This window comes from Balaenoptera physalus (assembly GCF_965194825.1).
Source record: "Balaenoptera physalus genome assembly, chromosome: 15".
NCBI classification, from domain to species: domain Eukaryota; kingdom Metazoa; phylum Chordata; class Mammalia; order Artiodactyla; family Balaenopteridae; genus Balaenoptera; species Balaenoptera physalus.
In genome coordinates this window covers 46,546,864-46,564,633 of record NC_138894.1, presented here as the reverse complement: position 1 = coordinate 46,564,633, position 17,770 = coordinate 46,546,864, and the positions used below count along the sequence as shown (strand labels likewise).

At 43.2% G+C, this 17,770-nt stretch overlaps 1 long non-coding RNA gene across 10 annotated transcripts in view; it reads right to left on the bottom strand.

Moving 5' to 3' along the window:
* LOC309643697 overlaps positions 1-17,770 on the bottom strand; it is a 108,781-nt gene that overhangs the window by 71,890 nt on the left and 19,121 nt on the right. For 2 of the 10 annotated variants that reach the window (XR_014253982.1, XR_014253992.1), the window contains exon 3: positions 11,848-16,317. The exons of 7 other annotated variants lie outside the window; for them this stretch is intronic. This is a non-coding gene — a long non-coding RNA (uncharacterized lncRNA). One more of the 10 variants, XR_014253990.1, reaches the window with a different exon arrangement.

Here is a 17,770-nt window from a genome sequence, read left to right as displayed (position 1 = left end):
TGCTAGGAAAGAATGAAGAGCCATTTACAGCCTGCGTAAATACCATTTCTCCCATTAGAGCGGGGTGAGGGTAGAAAGGATGCTCACTACCCCACTGCCTGACAGGGAGTGGATGGTTTGCTTTCCTTAAGTGCACACCTGAGTTATAACAGAATGGCCAACCACAGTTCTCCAGCAGGGCCAGCTGGCACAGGCAGATGAAGCAGCCACGCTCCAGGCAGGATTTGAGGCTCACCAAAGACTGTTGTGCCCCCCACCTGCTGCAGCATTAGCCCTGCTCTGGTTAGGCCGGTCCTTCCCTGGGTTAGGGTGCTGTGTCTCTAGGGCTCGCCGTTCAAAGCCCCAGATGTGCTGCAGAAGACAGAGTCCAATCCAAGACAGTGGATTACACTTGCCAGGGCAAGAGTGCAAAGGGAGGCCTACAAAATATGTGTTTAAATATTTAAAAGTTATAAGTCAAGCCAACAAACTGTTAACCCTAGAATGGACTTTTGCAAAGATCACTCCACCTTGGATCCCACACAAAGAGAAAGCCAAAACCTTATTAGAAGTTATTTTCATAAGTCCCTGCTGTGTTTTGTCTTGTATCATGTTGTTTTAAAGCCTATTACATCCCAGTGTAATATTTTATCTGCTAAAAGAGTTTGGCATAAATGTTATGGGTAATGTTTCTGTACTAATTTATTCTCAGGAAACAGTCTGTTCCAAGTTTCTGGTGACCACATGTATAGCACTTTTGATCATCATACTTTGTCTTGTATAGGCCAGTTATCTCCTCTATCTAATCATTTCCTAATAAGTCTTTATATTGTCATTTCACTTACCTTTTAACACCAAAAACATGGGTAGATTTTCATTAACTTGAAATTGTTGATTAAATGACTCCTAATTATAGTATCCAAAATTTAGACTTTTAAGATCTGGCTGTTTAATAGAATTGGTGTGTGTGTGTGTGTGTGTGTGTGTGTGTGTGCGTGCGTGCGCGCGCGCGTGTGTGTGTTTAAAAAGTAACTTACAGGGCTTCCCTGGTGGCGCAGTGGTTTAGAGTCTGCCTGCCAGTGCAGGGGATGCGGGTTTAAGCCCTGGTCTGGGAGGATCCCACATGCCGTGGAGCGGCTGGGCCTGTGAGCCACAACTACTGAGCCTGCGTGTCTGGAGCCTGTGCTCCGCAACAAGAGAGGCCGCGATAGTGAGAGGCCCGTGCACCGCGATGAAGAGTGGCCCCTGCTTGCTGCAACTAGAGAAAGCCCTCTCACGGAGGCAAAGACCCAACACAGCCATAAATAAATTAATTAATTAATTAAAAAAAAAAGTAACTTACATATCTAAATTATCTAGAGCCAATTTAAAATAAACTTTTATCATCAATCCTAATTTTTCTCCTTCAATAGCAGATTTAAATCTTAATGTAAATTAAATGTACCTTAGTAATAATATGTTTTTATTTCTGGAATTTGATTAATGTTACAGGAAAACAAATACATTAAAAAGGAAAGCAAACAAACACCAAGAGACCTACGAGATCCTTAGCAAAATGGCCAACCACTCTCTTTCAAGTTCACTTATTTTTGGTTTTCCAGATAGGTGGACAAATGATTTCGGAAATAGGAAGAGTATGGGACTACCTGGGAGAAGCTTATCATTAAGAAGTCTCTGATGGTAGTATTTCTATGATATCAGAGTTGGAAATGATTTAAGTGAAACAAGTAAGATATTGTAAGTAAGGGTTAAGTCAATGACAAGGGTTAAGACAGTCAAACTGTCTAAAGACTAGCTCTCAGAGAATATGGTCTCTGACACTAGTGATAGACAGTAGGGAGAGACCACCAATTGGTCCAGCAAGACACTCTCCCATTCCGAGAATCAGAGGGTGGTCTGTTACCTTTGTAGACCTCCATTAATCGAAAGTGTGAGTCCCCAGGGAATTAAAGGTTGTCACTAAGGGAGGATTAGGATCATTGAATCCTGGTCATCTTACTAGATCAGGATTTAAATACTTAGTGCTAAAATAATTAGGGACTGCCAAAAATAAGGCAAGCTCTTGAAGGGAAGAAGAGCCTTTGTTGTTTCTGCCCTAAAGGGCGTTTGGAGCGATCTCTGAATTTGGAGACAGAAGCCTTCAGCTTCTAGTTCCGGCTTTGCAGGTGACTAAGTGACCTATTATCCTTTATTCCCCTATCTTGGGTACCAGCATCCTCCCATCCAGGGTTGCTATTAGCTCACACTGCACTTTGTTCAAATTAGGAAACTGTGCTCCAGAGAGACAGCCAGAGCCCTGCCTGGAGGGTGGGGCACAGGCTACTTAGCTCTGCCACAACCTCACAAGCGCAGGCGACTGTCCTCCATCAGTTTTCAAACAAGCTTTGTCCCCCTTAAGAAACTCTCCTCCTGGACACCCTTCAGTGACTACCACAAAGCTTCTTTCTCCTTCCCGCCTTTCAGTAAGGTCACCAGGGGATTCCAAGTGCCTAAATCTGAGGGACAGTTTTTGTTCCTCATCTCACTAGGCTCCTCAGGAATGTGGACTGTGCTGATCACGCTCTCCTTAAAATGCTCCTTCCCCGGCCTCTGCGGCACCCATGCTCCTGGTCCCTCTCCCCCTCTCTCTGGCCTCTCCTCTCAGGCTCTTTGGCTGGGGTTTCCTCTTTGAAACCATGCTTAAATGTGAGCCTCAGTCCTGACCTTCCCCTCTTCCCATTCTAGACTCTCATTGATGCCAGTGACATCAAATACTATTCCCACAGGCAGGGAAGACCTGTTCCTGCATCCTCACGTCCTCCCCAAGAAGGAATGGTACTGGAGCCCCTCTCCTGCCTGTCTCTCCACAACTTACCGTGCTCCTCCAAAGAGCGAGTAAAGGAGCTGATTGGGAGGGTCGGGGAAACGCTGCACTAGCTCTAGTGACCACTCTTCTGGGTCTGGCAATCTCCCCAGCAAGCCAGGAGGCAGGCAGCTGGGGTTGGGAGGTCCAATTCAGGGGGGAGGTGTGAGGAAACCCAGCGGTAGCTGCAGATTCCCAGCTGCATTTTCCAATCCAACTTTATCAGCAGTAAAGTTGACATACTGACCCCTAGCGGAGTCCTGATCCTACCTCTCAGCTGGTTCTGAACTCAGAGGAGGGGGATTTGATGTGTTTCCTCCCCACCCCCAAACCATGGCCTACAAACCAGGAAAGCTTAAGGAACAGGCACAACGATAGGGCTTTGGAGATTTAAGATATATCCAGAGAGAGCGATGCTTCAGGTGTGACAGGGATAGGAGGTGTCAATACTTTAGTCAGCACAGGGCTTCCAGGTCCTCGACTGCTTTAAGACACAGCAGTTTAATGAGCCTGGTGTCACAGGACCTCGGCAGACCCAAGCCTTTGCCACCTCAGTGTACACAGGCTTTGCAGGTTTTTGCAACTTACAGATCTAAGCAGGGATGCCCAACATGGGGATTAGATGGGTCTTTCTGTCACTTAAAACAGGCAGAGTTTCAGTGAACAAATTATTTAGGCATTAGTGGTTGGGAAAATTTCTTGCTGCTCCTACCATATCTCTCAGGCAGGAACAGCCCAAAGGAAGCTAAGTTTCACGTGAAACTTACTGTAAATGGAACTAAGCTCCACCTGGGTGAGAGCTGTGGTTCTCAAATGCTAACATTCATAAGAATCACCTAGCGAACTTGTTAAAATAGTTTCCTGGGCTCCCACCACCGGATTTAGTAGGTCTTGGGTAAGGCCTATGAATTTGCATTTTCTAACAAATTTCCAGGTGATGCTGCTGGTCTGAGGGCCACCTGAGGACAGGGTTAGGATATACTAGCTGTGCATTAAGTCATCTGCCTCAAATTCTCTTCCTCCTTACGTTATGTTGAACTGAGTCCAGTTGTAGAGCCAAGGAGTAAATTGTGGTGGAATTAACCTCCTGATTCCTTAATGACTTATCTACAGACTCCTCCTGGAATCACCCTCAAACCCCACCACACAGATCAACATCCTCTCTAGCTTTATTGCTTAAGCCTGACTATGGCTTTGGTTAAAGGCTCAGATCTGGAGGTTCAGCCACAGAGGGTGGTGGCTTTTCATCACTGAACAGATAAAGGAAAAGGGGCCCTTATTTTATAGGTGGCAGGACATCTTTTTGGACATTAATAAAAATATTAGTAAACCAAAGACTAGGAAGGAGTAGTAAGAGGCCTAATGCCAGGAACATACTGTCTCTAGGAATCAAGGAGGAGCTGGATTGGTTTAGAAACTAACAAAGATTCTCTCCTTGACCAAACTCTGGTCTGGCTCTTCTGAACTCTCTTTTCAACTAGTCCCTGACTTTCAGGCTTCCATGTTCACCTCTGCTTTGTCCTTTGTTAGCAAGAACCCCGCTAAGTCAGTTTAACTCCATCCTCAATCTCTGATCTCCCTCGATATCTGATCAGGTCCCTCATCCTCCACCATCCCCCAGGGGATGTCTGATCACCCTTGCCTGCCTTCAGCAAGAAGGTTAGGATGGCTTAGCCGAAAATCCCCGCCCCCACTTATCCCTGATATTTCAGTAAATTTCCATCCACTGACTCCCCTTCCCTGCTCCTTGGCTATAAATTCTCACTTTTCCTTGTTGCTGAGCCCAATTCAAAGCTGAGCCCAATATCTCTCCCCTACTGCAAAACCCCATTGGTTCCTACAACTACCACAATGGTGCTGAATAAAGTCTGCCTTACCGTTCTTTAGTAAGAGTCATGAGTAACTTTTTCTCTAACAAAACTTTGATCTTGAAATCAGAATGAGAACAGTTGGAGAGAGAAAGATAAAGGAGCCAGGCTGTGTCAGCCGGAGACACCCATTGGATGTTTGCAGCCCATGTCCATTCTGACTGGCCAGCACTGGGTCTTACCACCACTGCCATGTAGGGAGAAGGATTTCCTTAAGAGACAGGTTTTGATGGCGGAGGCCAGCCTAGTCCAACATAAAAGACGAAAGGAGATACGCTTGGACCTATGCTCTCAAGGAAGGTATTAGAAACCATTCTGTTTGTTTGTTTTGGTTATTACTAGACCAGAAAAGGTGACTGGGATCCAAAGAACTCTAATGGAGGGAGGTGAAATTTCAGAGAACAGACTGGAATAATCTGCACCTGCCAGCCAAAACCAGGAGTGCAGTTCCAGGAAGCTCTTGAGAAGTGCCCTCTTTAAAGGTCAGATAAGGAGTCAACAGTAAGTTTAATTGGGGAATCACCCTTTAAAGACTGCAACAGTTACACCTGGTCACGCAACTGTGGCCAGATTTGAGCTGGGAGATCTGGGAAGAGAAGCATAGCATGCTGCTAGCATTACCAGTGAGTTTCGAGGTGGCTCAATTATTGCAATAGAAGAGAATGCAGGCATGGCGTGTGCCTTGAGGCAATGTAACCCAGGAAACTTTTGAAAGGGGACGTTCAGGGAAGGCACAGGAAGGTGAGATGAGCTTCAGGAGAAGCAGGCAGGACAGTGGCAGATAGAGTCCAGGCCTTAGATATTGGTCCTGTAGGACAACACCATCCATGAGGGGTCACCCACCCAGGAAGACAGATAAAGGACGACAAGATCCGTGTCAACAGCCACGTTTCTGGCAGACTCAAGACTTCCTAACTACAGATGGCTCACTGGGGTGGACCCCACAAGACAGAATCCAAGGAGTATATCGGAAAAGCAAATGTCTGGACTCAAAAGCATAGGGAAATAAAGAGGAAAACATTAATCAGTACAGCAAATGGTGCTGGCTGATGTGATAAAGAAGGAAATGATCAACTCAAGAAGCAAGTTAAAATGTTAAAAATGTGGCTGAGTCTTCCTGAAAAGAGAAGTGGAACAACGGAGGCAAACAGATGATCAGAGACATGAGCCACTTCACAGAGAAAGAGGACGTAGGCAAAGTCTCTGCTGCCTTTGACCCAAGAGCAAGGCAGTGCTCTGTGGACTAGCACACGACAGAGGTGGCTGTCCTCACCAGCCCCAGGGAAGAGCCTCAGAACCACCACCACAGACAAATATGTGCTGAGAACCTTCTGTGTGCCAGGGACTGTTTTAGGCCCTGGGAGTACAGCAGTGAACAAAGACCTCTGCCATCATGGAACACATATTCAATAGCAGCTTTAGTTGAGGAATCCACTATGAGAGGTTCTCCAGATTAAGCAAGTGACACAACTTCTTTAGGAGGCCTGAGAAATTCCAGGCAAGAGGCTGTGGCTCATAAGGGCTCGTAAAAGCTGACAGTAAAATATTCAGGGATGTAACCTGCAACTTTGGTAGCTTGAAACCTTCCACAGTGGGAGTATTTACACCAAGGAAATTGGCAAGTGCTATCAATCAGGGCTTGTTTTTTCTTACACAGAGCTAGTTTACCAGCACACCATTGCAATGACTGCTCACAAGAGGAAATCTGGCTGTGTCCTTGGTTTGACAGGGACACAGGGGAAATAGAAATTAAGGGGTTTTTAAGTGGGGAAGAAATGAGCCTCCAATAAGTCCTGGAGCATCATTAAAAATTTCTAAATTTTGCAAGAGGCTGGGAAGGTTTCAATTTCCAGATATGATACGGTAAATCTAGGCCATAATTAACCTCTTGATGAAGGACTTCTCCCAACACCATGTAAAGTTAACAGGTCAAGGGACTTCCCTGGTGGCACAGTGGTTAAGAATCCGCCTGCCAATGCAGGGGACACAGGTTCGAGCCCTGGTCAGGGAAGATCCCACATGCCACGGAGCAACTAAGCCCGTGCGCCACAACTACTGAGCCTGTGCTCTAGAGCCAGCGAGCCACAACGACTGAGCTCATGTGCCACAGCTACTGAAGCCTAGAGCCCGTGTGCCACAAGAGAAGCCACCCTGACAAGAAGCCCACGCAACACAACAAAGAGTAGCCCCTGCTCGCCGCAACCAGAGAAAGCCCGCACGCAGCAACGAAGACCCAGTGCAGCCAAAAATAAATTAATTAAAAAAAATTTTTTTAAGTTCACAGGTCAAGAACTATAGAAAAGTGATATATAGACGGAGAGGCATTCAGACAAGGCTAATATCAATAAGGCTTTTTCTTTCGTGTTTTTTCAGTCTTCCCTCCTCCCCTCGGATCCTGCTGGACCTCTGCCTGGGTCTTCAGTTGGTGCCAGTACTATGTGTGTGTTCTGGGATTTCAAGAACTTTATTTTGACTGAAGTAGACATTCATCTTGATTTTTAGGTGCCCATCGTCTACACCTCTTCCCACTCCTTAAGAGTCTTGGTTGGAGGCAGAGTCTATCTCCTTTTATAGAAGCAGAAAATGCTACTTACTCACATTCCCAGCTTCCTTGAAGCCATATGACAAGAGTGGGGCCATGTGACCAAGGCTTATTCTGTGAGACTCACCGACCTTGGACTTTGAATCAGGAGTCAGTGACACACAGACCCAGCCCCAGCAGAGAATTCCCCAAGTCTGTGGGTCCAGGGCTCAGCTGCTGACTACAGGGTCTTCTCAGGACCAGTTCATAGGTAACACCAGGTTTTCCAGTCTTCCCTGTGATTCCCCCAACTGCCCAAAGAACTACTAATACATTCCTTCTCTGCTTAAATCAGGCAGAGTTGATTTCTGCAGCTCAAAACCTAGAATCAAGACTGATACAACTGGTCTAAATGCCAGGTAGGGCCAGTAGATTTGACTCTGTTTTCTAAGTTTCTTGGGTGTGGGACTGGTGCTGGGAAATCTATGTCCTGTTAACCCTTTGGACTCTAAAAGTAGAGCATATAAGAGACTTTGACTGCAACCGCTGAGGGAACTCCACTCTTCCCAGGCACTGAGTGATGCCCCTGGGCTGAGGCTGAACAGGATGAGAGTTTGTGTAGAAGATAATTGTGGACCTGAATGTCTGTGGTCTTTACCTTACCAGAGCAAGGAGATTTGATTTGGGAGCTTTTAGTCCTCCATGCGGATGTAATACTATGTTTCATAACATCTAACACACTACCAAGAGAGGGGGAGAAAATGCCAACTAAAGTTTGCACAACATTTGTCACTTAAAATGTTTATCTTATACTTTCTTAATAAGTTCTTTTAGACTTAGACATAGATCTTTATCATACGTTGTTCTCATGCATATATTAAAAAGAATATGAGCAAAAAAACTTCTTAGAAGCTCTTTATATTCAGAATTCAAATATTCTGAATCATGTTTATTTTCAAAGTTGGAAAAAGCTTTTGTTGAATATCCTTTTACTTTTTTCCCCTAAAAGATAGTTCACATGTCTATAAGCAGACTCTGAATACAGTTATTTTTTCTTTTTCATATTCTTTTCCATTATAGGTTATTACAAGATATTGAATATAGTTCCCTGTGCTATACAGTAGGTCCTTGTTGGTTATCTATTTTATATATAGTAGTGTGTATCTGTTAATCCCAAACTCCTAACTTATCTCCCCTCCCCGCCCCTCCCCCCACCGCTATCCCCTTTGGTAACCATAAGTTTGTTTCTATATCTGTGAGTCTATTTCTGTTTTGTAAGTTCATTTGTATCATTTTTTTAGATTCCACATATAAGTGACATCATATGATATTTGTCTTTCTCTGTCTGACTTACTTCACTTAATATGATAATCTCCAGGGCCATCCATGTTGCTGCAAATGGCATTATTTCATTCTTTTTTATGGCTGAGTAATATTCATATATATATATGAATACACACACACACCCCACATCTTCTTTATCCATTCATCTGTCAATGGACATTTAGGTTGCTTCCATGTATTGGCTACTATAAATAGTGCTGCTATGAACACTGCGGTGCATGTATCTTTCTGAAGTATGGTTTTCTCTAGATATGTGCCTAGGAGTGAGATTGCTGGATCATATGCTAACTCTATTTTTAGCTTTTTAAGAAACTTCCATACTGTTCTCCATAGTGGCTACACCAGTTTACATTCCCACCAACAGTGCAGGAGGGTTCCCTTTTCTCCACACCCTCTCCAGCATTTGTTATTTGTAGACTTTTTAATGATGGCCATTCTGACCAGTGTGAGGTGGTACCTCATTGTAGTTTTGATTTGCATTTCTCTAATAATTAGCAATATTGAGCATCTTTTCATGCGCCTGTTGATCATCTGTATGTTTTCTTTAGAGAAATGTCTATTTAGGTCTTCTGCCCATTTTTTGATTGGGTTGTTTGTTTTGTTTTGTTTTGATACTGAGCTGTATGGGCTGTTTGTATATTTTGGAAATTAATTCCTTGTTGGTTGCACTGTTTGCAAATATTTTCTCCCAGTCTGTAGGTTGTCTTTTCATTTTGCTTATGGTTTCCTTTGTTGTGAAAAGCTTTTAATAAAATTTAATTTTATTGAACTGAATACAGATTTTTAAAAATATAAGACCTCCATATCAGATGGTATTCCAAAAGGTACTTTTTAAAGCTTTTTACTTTGAAATAATTTTGGACTCACAATAACTTGCAAAAATAGTAAAAAGTGTTCCCATATATCCGTTACCCAGCTTCTCTCGATGTTCTGGATCACTTTTAAAAAATGAGATACCATTCATATACCATAAAATTCACCCTTTAAAAGTGTACAATTCTAGGTTTCCCTGGTGGGGCAGTGGTTGAGAATCTGCCTGCCAATGCAGGGGACAAGGGTTCGAATCCTGGTCTGGGAAGATCCCACATGCCGCGGAGCAACTGGGCCCGTGAGCCACAATTACTGAGCCTGCACGTCTGGAGCCTGTGCTCCGCAACAAGAGAGGCCGCGACAGTGAGAGGCCCGCGCACCGCGATGAAGAGTGGCCCTCGCTTGCCGCAACTAGAGAAAGCCCTCGCACAGAAACGAAGACCCAAGACAGCCATAAATAAATAAAATAAATAAATTTTTTTTTTAAAAAGTGTACAATTCAATGGTTTTTAGCACATGCACAATGTTGTGCAACCATCACCACTACCTATTTCAGAACATTTCCATCATTCCCCAGAGAAACCCTGTATCCATTAGCAGTCACTCCCCAGTCCGTTCCTCCCACTCTCCCAGCCCCTGCAACCACCGACCTACCGTCTGTCTCTATGGCTGAACCACTTTTTAACTCAGAGTGGCCTGAATGATCTCAGATGGTATCACCATCTGTGTCAAGAGCACTCATGAGGGAGCATTTTATAACAACACTCCGCTCTGTCTGCTGGGTTTTCTTCCAAGCTGCTGACACCCATTCTGCCAGTTTTGATGCACATGGCAGGCAATGACACCTCCATCATAACAGCTGCCTGGCTGAGGACACTGTAATATGACTCCCAATTTTAGAGAGGTTAAAATGTGGGAAAAAATTCACATCCTAGAATCAATGAGATTCTGTAATGGAAGAACGTTATTTGAGACATTTCAATTTTATTGGCATTGCATCATTGTCAAACATCATATTATCATAAGTTTATACTGTCATTTGATCCCATTGCATATCTTCTGGTAAACCAGTTGGACAATACAGGTGAGCAAATATGGGATAGGAAAGAGGACAGTGATGAGTTTTCACCCTTGGGTGCAGTGGGCATTGAAAACTTTATTTTTATTTATTTTTAAAAATAAATTTATTTATTTATTTACTTTATTTTTGGCTGTGTTGGGTCTTCGTTGCTGCGCGCGGGCTTTCTCTAGTTGCAGCGAGCGGGGGCTACTCTTCGTTGGGGCGTGCGGGCTTCTCATCGTGGTGGCTTCTCTTTGTTACGAGGCACAGGCTCTAGGCGTGCGGGCTTCAGTAGTTGCAGCACGCAGGCTCAGTAGTTGTGGCTCGCAGGCTCTAGAGCGCAGGCTCAGTAGTTGTGACGCACGGGCTTAGTTGCTCCGCGACATGTGGAACCTTCCCGGACCAGGGCTCGAACCTGTGTGCCCTGCATTGGCAGGCGAATTCTTAACCACTGAGCCATCAGGGAAGCCTGGAAACTTTATTAAATAACTGTTCTGCTCCTATTTCAGAGCATTCCTGGAACAAAAGCTAAACTACCCAACAGTGGTTGAAGGAGGGACTCCAAGGAGCAGTAGATGGTAGGGGGCAGGGTGTGGAAGTTAGTCTCATAAAGGTGAGGACAGAACCATGTGTTGCTTCTTTTCTTTTTCCTTTTCTTTTCTTTTTTTTTTTTTTTTTTAACTTCTTGGCCCTGTCGCCCAGCATGCAGGATCTTAGTTCCCCGACCAGGGATCGGGCTGCACCCCCTGCAGTGGAAGCGCACAGTCTTAACCACTGGACAGCCAGGGAAGTCCCTGTGCTAGTTATTTTCTCATTGCCCATTCCCACCCTTTTCTGCCCTACTTTGTACCTGGGCAGGCTGACTGCTTAACAGACTACATTCCCTGGTCATTATAGTGCTCTGGTTTCCTGTGCGTTTGGTCAATGGGAGGGAGTTTAGACGGTGGGAAGAATGAGTAGGCTGGATATTTCCCCCCTCACCCCCCAGCCCATCCCTACCGCTGGCAGTCAAGGGCACACTTTGGGCACTGACTCCTTCCCTCTGCCACATTCCTGTTGGGCAGCGCCTCTGCCTCAGCTACAACTCTCCTGAGTTCTGTATGAGCTCCCTCCTCTTGTCCCTAGAACTAGAACTTCCATGTAAATCCTGGATGCTTCGACATCCCTTGTTTGTATCCTTAACCTTGCCCACACCTCTGCAAATAATCCCTTTGCTATATTCCCTTCAGTTACCTCTTTAAGTATACCATTTATTTCCTGCTGAAACACTCAGTCCTTCCCCCAGGGGGAGTGACTCACTGACGGCTTGGGTGCTTCTTTCTCCTCTCATCTCTCTCTCTGGATCCGTGCCCCCTGCAGCAGGCACCCAAGTCCTCTCTCCTACATGATACAATCTTACTGGGGCAGGCTCTGTTTCTGAAATAGGGAGATAAGCAGTGGGGGCCAATAGGTTAAGTCCTGGGGGAAGATATTAAAAAGTCCAGTTTTGTCTACAGATCAAAACTATACTCTATAATCTAGCTTAACCATTAAAAAAGTTAAGATTTTGTTCCCTAAGGTCTATTTCTCAAGTTGCTTCTGAACTCAGAAGGTAGGGGGCATTATTCATTGGCCCCTTAAATCCCAATAACCACTCTCAAATGTGTATCTCCAGTTTCAGACCCATATAGACAGCTGTCCTGTCATTTTGCTCTTCCTCTTTCTACCCCAACCTGTTCCAAGTTCCCTATTTCATTCCATCTAACCACTCTCCACCCAAGTGCTCATGCTGAAAGTCATTCTTTTTTATTTTTTTTTTGAGGGCCCTCTTCCAGGTTTATTTTATTTTATTTTTTAACATCTTAATTGCAGTATAATTGCTTTACATTGTCGTGTTAGTTGCTGCTGTATAACAAAGTGAATCAGCTATACGTATACATGTATCCCCATATCCCCTCTCTCTTGCGTCTCCCTCCCACCCTCCCTATCCCACCCCTCTAGGTGGTCACAAAGCACCGAGCTGATCTCCCTGTGCTATGCAGCTGCTTCCCACTAGCGATCTATTTTACATTTGGTAGTGTATATGTGTCAATGCAACTCTCTCACTTCGTCCCAACTTACCCTTCCCCCCTCCCGTGTCCTCAAGTCCATTCTCTACATCTGCGTCTTTATTCCTGTCCTGCCCCTAGGTTCATCAGAACAATTTTTTTTTTTAGATTCCATATATATGTGTTAGCATACAGTATTTGTTTTTCTCTTTCTGACTTACTTCACTCTGTATGAGACTCTAGGTCCATCCACCTCACTACAAATAACTCGATTTCGTTTCTCTTTATGGCTGAGTAATATTCCATTGTATATAGGTGCCACATCTTCTTTATCCATTCATCTGTTGGTGGACACGTAGGTTGCTTCCATGTCCTGACTATTGTCAATAGAGCTGCAATGAACATTGTGGTACATGACTCTTTTTGAATTATGGTTTTCTCAGGGTATATGCCCAGTAGTGGGATTGCTGGGTCATATGGTAGTTCTATTTTTAGTTTTTTAAGGAACCTCCATACTGTTCTCCATAGTGGCTGTATCAATTTACATTCCCACCAACAGTGCAAGAGGGTTCCCTTTTCTCCGCACCCTCTCCAGCATTTTTTTATTTTTTATTTATTTTTTATTTTTATTTTTGGCTGCTTTGGGTCTTTGTTGCTGTGCGCGGGCTTTCTCTAGTTGCGGCGAGCAGGGGCTACTCTTTCATTGTGGTGCGCAGGCTTCTCATTGCGGTGGCTTCTCTTGTTGCAGAGCACGGGCTGTAGGCACGCGGGCTTCAGTAGTTGTGGCACACGGGCTCAGTAGTTGTGGCTCACGGGATTAGTTGCTCTGCGGCATGTGGGATGTGGGATCTTCCTGGACCAGGGCTTGAACCCGTGTCCCCTGCATTGACAGGCGGATTCTTAACCACTGCACCACCAGGGAAGCCCCTCTCCAGCATTTATTGTTTGTAGATTTTTTGATGATGGCCATTCTGACCAGTGTGAGGTGATACCTCATGGTAGTTTTGATTTGCATTTCTCTAATGATTAGTGATGTTGAGCCTCCTTTCATGTGTTTGTTGGCAATCTGTATATCTTTTTTGGAGAAATGTCTATTTAGGTCTTCTGCCCATTTTTGGATTGGGTTGTTTTTTTGATATTGACCTGCATGAGCTGCTTGTATATTTTGGAGATTAATCCTTTGTCAGTTGCTTCATTGGCAAATATTTTCTCCCATTCTGAGGGTTATCTTTTTGTCTTGTTTATGGTTTCCTTGCTGTGCAATAGCTTTGAAGTTTCATTAGGTCCCATTTGTTTATTTTTGTTTCCATTTCTCTAGGAGGTGGGTCAAAAAGGATCTTGCTGTGATTTATGTCACAGAGTGTTCTGCCTATGTTTTCCTCTTAGAGTTTTATAGTGTCTGGCCTTACATTTAGGTCTTTAATCCATTTTGAGTTTAATTTTGTGTATGGTGTTAGGGAGTGTTCCAATTTCATTCTGAAAGTTATTCTTGACACCTTCTTCTCAACCTTATATACACTAATTTTCAAATACTGCAGACCCTGTCTATGAACAAATCATTAATCCATCCAACTCTCTCCATCAACACTGCTACAACCTTGGTACAAGCCACCAGTAACTGTTACCCAGACCTTAGTAATAGCTTTTCTTAAAGTTTTAAGGGGGAAACAAACTAAAGAGACAATGTATCATGAAGCTTCCAGGAAGTCCAAAATAACAGCTAAGAAACATTCATTCTAATATAGAATGAATTCTAGCCCTTTTTTCTAATAGTAAGTGACATATTTTTAAATGAAAGTGACTAACTAATATCTGAGGGCCTTAAAACAATAAAAAAGTGTCCCAGGGTTTGGAGCTGCGGGGACCGTGAAGGGTGGTGCTCTCTATTTGCTCCATGTTTGCAAGTGCTCCATAGGATGAGACCTGAGCCAAATCTGGTGTTCATCAGTAGCATCACTGTTCTAAGAAATACATGATAAGGAGGACATCTTTGACCCAAAGATCCTCCAGGGCTCTCTGCCCAAATCCATTGCTGTTGTGGGTTGAATTGTGTACCTCCAAAAGATATATTCAAGTCCTAACCCACAGTACCAATGAGTGTGATCTTACTCAGAAATAGGGTCGATGCAAATATATTTAGTTAAGATGAGGTAATACTGAATTAGGGTATGACTGGTGTCCTTATAAGAAGAGAAGAAACACAAACAAAGATACAGAGGGAAGAGAGCCATATGAAGATAAAGTCAGGGTTTGGAGTTATGCTGCCCCAAGCCAAGGAACACGTAGGGCTACCAGAAGCTAGAGGAGGCAAAGAAGTATCTTCCCTCAGAGCCTTTGGAGGGAGCATGGCTCTACAACAGGTTGATTTCAGATTTCTGGCCTCTAGAACTGTGAGATAATAAGTTCTGCTGTTTTAAGCTACCCAGTTTGTGGTACCTTGTTACAGAAGCCCTAGGAAGCTAATACGCCAGCCTTTAGGAACTTAGTCCTCTAGAGCAGGGGTTGGCAAACTGACTCACTGACTTTTTATTTGGCCCATGAGCTAAGAACTTTTTTTTTTCAGAAGTACAATTTGCAATCAATTTGAGGATAGGAAACATTAACTTTGAACCTCAATTAAGTGAAATGTTGTCTCCTAAAAAAGAATTCCATTTTTCTCATTAGCAGACCTGTATTACAAAAAAAAAATACTCAATTATTATTATATTTTTAATATCATCATTTTGAAATGTGCAGAAATTTGTTTTCTCTCTTATTATATGAATCCTTACATAATATTTATGGTTTTGCCTCCTGGCCCGCAAAGCCTAAAATATTTTCTATCTGGCCTTTCACAGAAAAAGTTGGCTAAACTCTGCCCTAGAGGAATCTCAGCATCATCTTCTCATTTAGCCAAGGAAATTTCTAAGCATCAGTGAAAACATTTTTTTAAAATATTTATTTATTTATTTGGCTGGCTGCGTCGGGTCTTAGTTGCGGTGCATGGGCTTATCTCTAGTTCAGGCAAGCGGGCTCCAGAGTGCGTGGGCTTAGTTGCTCTGCGGCATGTGGGATCTTAGTTTCCCGACCAGCGATCGAACCCACATCCCCGGCATTGGAAGGCAGATTCTGAAGCACTGGACCATCAGGGAAGTTCCAAAAACATTTTAGTTATGATAAAGAAGCTTGATTTTTATCTGTTTTCATCTGACATAAACTTTTTTCCCTTGTTATTTTTTTCTTATAACAGCTTTATTGAGATATAATTCACACAACATACAATTCACCCACTTAGAGTGTACAGTTCAATGGTTTTTAGTATATTCACAGTTTTGCAATCATCACAATCAATTTTGGAGCATTTTCAGCACCCCATAAAGAAATTTCGTACTCATTGTACCCATTAGCAATTAGCCCCCATGTCCCACTAGCCCCACACCCTCCAGCCCTAGACAAGCATTAATCTACTTTCTGTGTCTACGGATTTGGACATTTCATACACACTTTCCATGTTACTTTTCTACATTTGCTTTGGTTGATCTTAATTTTTATTCATTTTCTTTCAATCCTTTAAACCAAGAATAAGAAGAATTAAGACCAGAGGTGTGAGCCATAAAAAGCTTTTACTTCTCTGACATCCACCTTTCCCATCTTGATATTTAGCTCACACATATGGTCCCACTGGCTACATGTCCCATGTAGACTAAAAATGTCCTGGACTTTACCCTACAGAAACGTTACATGACTGAATGTCCTGAGGTCAGGAAACTGGAACTCAGTCCACAGAGTTCCTAAACCTCCCAGCTTGTAGCTTTTTGAGCTGCTGAATTGTGACAAGTCAGGAATCACCCCAAATATCTGTCATAGTTTGTTGATAACATGAATCTCTGAAATAGGAAGAAAAAGTGGTAAAAAAGAAAATTACTTACACAAATTGCCTTTGAGAAATACAACATAATCTTTAAACATTTCATGTTTACCTGAAGTTCTTTCAGAGTCAAGGTTTTTTAAAAAATATTACTTGGCCTCACCAATTAATTATTTGCTTTAATTATCAGTAACAGATCCTCTGACTGGAAACCACCAGTTCACCTTGCTCGTTATAGTAATTAGCTATAATGACTTCTAATGGTCCTAGAGTTTTTTCCTTACTTATTAAAGAGCCATAGCATTTAAATCACCTCATCTATTGTTCCGGCTATCTATTGCTGCATAACAAACCACCCCAAAGCTCACTGGCTTAAAATGACAACAATCATTTTATTATCTCTCGTGGTTTCTGTGGGTCAAGAATTCAGGAAGAGCTCCACTGGGTGGTTCTGCCTTAGGTTCTGCAGTTGAAGCCATTCAGTGGCAGGAGCTGGAAGAGTAAGCACTGGGAGAGCTTGGGCTGGCTGAGCATCTCTCTCCATTTCAGAAGGCCTCTCCATATGGTCTGTCTGCATGGGTTAGCTTGTGCTTCCTCATAGCATGGTGTCTCAGGGTGGTACTGCTTCTTACACAGTAGTTCATGTTTCTAATGAAGGGCCCAGCAAACCAGGTAGACTCTGTACCACCTTTTATGACCTACCCTGGGAAGTCACATAATATCACTTCTGCCACAGTTTACTGGTCAACCAGTCACTCAGGTTTAGCCCAGATTCAGAGAGGGGCCACAGAATTCACCTCTTTAGGGGAGGTCAAAGAATTTGCAGAAAGTTCTTAAAGCTGTCATTATCTATGCAGAAGACATTTTTTGGCTTATGCAATAATTACTCCAGTGAGAGACATTATTTCTCTCTTCCTTTTACTTCCTTGTGTTTTTTTTCCTTCTTTCACAATCCCCTTAAAATGTTTCCAATTTAAAGATTTCAGCTCCACATACTTTGCTTGGTACTTTTGTGTTCTGTAGATAGACTAATTCTTGCGCCAGACCCAAATATTTCTGGCTGTTCTGTTCTACTCTGCCTACTTCCTGTTTGGTTGACTTTTATTTCCTGTACTCTTTGTCAAGGGCTTTGTCAAAATTGTAAACTTCCATTTTGGCCTAGGCACTGTGTTCTATTTCTGAATCTGCCAGTGGTCTTGAGCAATAGTATGCATACAGTAACTGCAAGTTTAATACCGGAAGTGAAAATTAAAATACTATGTCTTAACTTAATATACATAGAATTAAATACCCACTTTAAGGAAATACATATTTTAGTGGAGACCATTTTCCAGGAGATCAGACCTCAAAGAGTCAGCTCACCTTCTCAGAGGTGAACTGCTTTGAGCCATTGGTTGGACAATCAACGATCCAGCCCCAAAGATCTTATTTCCAAGGGATTACAAGGCTAGCTAGAATTCCTTTTTTTAGAG